Below are 2500 nucleotides of genomic sequence, written 5' to 3'. Positions count from 1 at the left end.
GTGCTCAAAAATATTAACTTTAGACCTCTATTACTTCTTAACTCAAGTAAATTCATTGATAAGTTGAAAAAATTAAATGTAAAATGTAATAGAAAAGACTGTTATGGCAGTATAAAATTACCTACAGCAACTGGTATTCCCAGGTGTTCTCCCATCCAAGTACTAACCAGGCCCAACACTGCATAGCTTCCAAGATCAGACGAGATTGGGCATGTCCAGTGTGGTTTGACTGTAGGTGCTCAAAAACATTAACTTTAGACATCTTTTACTTCTTAACTCAAGTAAATTCATTGATAAGTTGAAAAAATTTAATGTAAAATTTAATAGAAAAGAATGTTATGGCAGTATAAAATTACCTACAGCACCTGGTATTCCCAGGTGGTCTCCCATTCAAGTACTAACCAGGCCCAACACTGCATAGCTTCCAAGATCAGATGAGATTGGGCATGTCCAGTGTGGTTTGGCTGTAGGCACTAAAAAACATTAACTTTAGACCTCTTTTACTTCTTATCTCAAGTAAATTCATTGATAAATTGAAAAAATGTAATGTAAAATGTAATAGAAAAGAAAGTTATGGCTATATAAAATTACCTACAGCACCTGGTATTCCCAGGTGGTCTCCCGTCCAAGTACTAACCAGGCCCAACACTGCATAGCCTCCAAGAGCAGACGAGATTGGGCATGTCCAGTGTGGTTTGGCTGTAGGTGCTCAAAAACATTAACTTTAGACCTCTTTTACTTCTTAACTCAAGTAAATTCAATGATAAGTTGAAAAATTAAATGTAAAATGTAATAGAAAAGAATGTTATGGCAGTATAAAATTACCTACAGCTCATGGTATTCCAAGGTGGTCTCCCATCCAAGTACTAACCAGGCCCAACACTGCATAGCTTCCAAGATCAAACGAGATTGGGCATGTCCACTGTGGTTTGGCTGTAGGTGCTCAAAAACATTAACTTTAGACCTCTATTACTTCTTAACTCAAGTAAATTCATTGATAAGTTGAAAAAATTAAATGTAAAATGTAATAGAAAAGACTGTTATGGCAGTATAAAATTCCCTACAGCAACTGGTATTCCCAGGTGTTCTCCCATCCAAGTACTAACCAGGCCCAACACTGCATAGCTTCCAAGATCAGACGAGATTGGGCATGTCCTGTGTGGTTTGACTGTAGGTGCTCAAAAACATTAACTTTAGACATCTTTTACTTCTTAACTCAAGTAAATTCATTGATAAGTTGAAAAAATTTAATGTAAAATTTAATAGAAAAGAATGTTATGGCAGTATAAAATTACCTACAGCACCTGGTATTCCCAGGTGGTCTCCCATTCAAGTACTAACCAGGCCCAACACTGCATAGCTTCCAAGATCAGACGAGATTGGGCATGTCCAGTGTGGTTTGGCTGTAGGCACTTAAAAACATTAACTTTAGACCTCTTTTACTTCTTAACTCAAGTAAATTCATTGATAAGTTGAAAAAATTTAATGTAAAATGTAATAGAAAAGAAAGTTATGGCTATATAAAATTACCAACAGCACCAGGTATTCCCAGGTGGTCTCCCGTCCAAGTACTAACCAGGCCCAACACTGCATAGCCTCCAAGAGCAGACGAGATTGGGCATGTCCAGTGTGGTTTGGCTGTAGGTGCTCAAAAACATTAACTTTAGACCTCTTTTACTTCTTAACTCAAGTAAATTCAATGATAAGTTGAAAAATTAAATGTAAAATGTAATAGAAAAGAATGTTATGGCAGTATAAAATTACCTACAGCTCATGGTATTCCAAGGTGGTCTCCCATCCAAGTACTAACCAGGCCCAACACTGCATAGCTTCCAAGATCAAACGAGATTGGGCATGTCCACTGTGGTTTGGCTGTAGGTGCTCAAAAACATTAACTTTAGACCTCTATTACTTCTTAACTCAAGTAAATTCATTGATAAGTTGAAAAAATTAAATGTAAAATGTAATAGAAAAGACTGTTATGGCAGTATAAAATTCCCTACAGCAACTGGTATTCCCAGGTGTTCTCCCATCCAAGTACTAACCAGGCCCAACACTGCATAGCTTCCAAGATCAGACGAGATTGGGCATGTCCTGTGTGGTTTGACTGTAGGTGCTCAAAAACATTAACTTTAGACATCTTTTACTTCTTAACTCAAGTAAATTCATTGATAAGTTGAAAAAATTTAATGTAAAATTTAATAGAAAAGAATGTTATGGCAGTATAAAATTACCTACAGCACCTGGTATTCCCAGGTGGTCTCCCATTCAAGTACTAACCAGGCCCAACACTGCATAGCTTCCAAGATCAGACGAGATTGGGCATGTCCAGTGTGGTTTGGCTGTAGGCACTTAAAAACATTAACTTTAGACCTCTTTTACTTCTTAACTCAAGTAAATTCATTGATAAGTTGAAAAAATTTAATGTAAAATGTAATAGAAAAGAAAGTTATGGCTATATAAAATTACCAACAGCACCAGGTATTCCCAGGTGGTCTCC

At 36.6% G+C, this 2500-nt stretch overlaps 12 pseudogenes; all 12 read right to left on the bottom strand.

Annotated features, from left to right (window-relative positions):
• The window catches only part of LOC148498645 (5S ribosomal RNA), a 118-nt pseudogene extending 116 nt beyond the window's left edge, over positions 1–2 (bottom strand).
• Positions 3–118: 116 nt separating this feature from the next.
• On the bottom strand, positions 119–237 carry LOC148498644 (5S ribosomal RNA; annotated as a pseudogene).
• Positions 238–353: 116 nt separating this feature from the next.
• On the bottom strand, positions 354–472 carry LOC148498643 (5S ribosomal RNA; annotated as a pseudogene).
• Positions 473–588: 116 nt separating this feature from the next.
• On the bottom strand, positions 589–707 carry LOC148498642 (5S ribosomal RNA; annotated as a pseudogene).
• A 115-nt stretch (positions 708–822) lies between these two features.
• LOC148498641 (5S ribosomal RNA) lies at positions 823–941 on the bottom strand (annotated as a pseudogene).
• Positions 942–1057: 116 nt separating this feature from the next.
• Positions 1058–1176, bottom strand: LOC148498640 (5S ribosomal RNA; annotated as a pseudogene).
• A 116-nt stretch (positions 1177–1292) lies between these two features.
• Positions 1293–1411, bottom strand: LOC148498639 (5S ribosomal RNA; annotated as a pseudogene).
• Positions 1412–1527: 116 nt separating this feature from the next.
• LOC148498638 (5S ribosomal RNA) lies at positions 1528–1646 on the bottom strand (annotated as a pseudogene).
• Positions 1647–1761: 115 nt separating this feature from the next.
• LOC148498637 (5S ribosomal RNA) lies at positions 1762–1880 on the bottom strand (annotated as a pseudogene).
• Positions 1881–1996: 116 nt separating this feature from the next.
• On the bottom strand, positions 1997–2115 carry LOC148498636 (5S ribosomal RNA; annotated as a pseudogene).
• Positions 2116–2231: 116 nt separating this feature from the next.
• LOC148498635 (5S ribosomal RNA) lies at positions 2232–2350 on the bottom strand (annotated as a pseudogene).
• A 116-nt stretch (positions 2351–2466) lies between these two features.
• LOC148498634 (5S ribosomal RNA) overlaps positions 2467–2500 on the bottom strand; it is a 119-nt pseudogene continuing 85 nt past the window's right edge.

This window comes from Taudactylus pleione, unplaced genomic scaffold (genome assembly GCF_031769625.1).
Source record: "Taudactylus pleione unplaced genomic scaffold, aTauple2 ptg000550l, whole genome shotgun sequence".
Lineage (NCBI taxonomy): Eukaryota > Metazoa > Chordata > Amphibia > Anura > Myobatrachidae > Taudactylus > Taudactylus pleione.
This window is presented reverse-complemented; position numbering and strand designations above follow the sequence as displayed.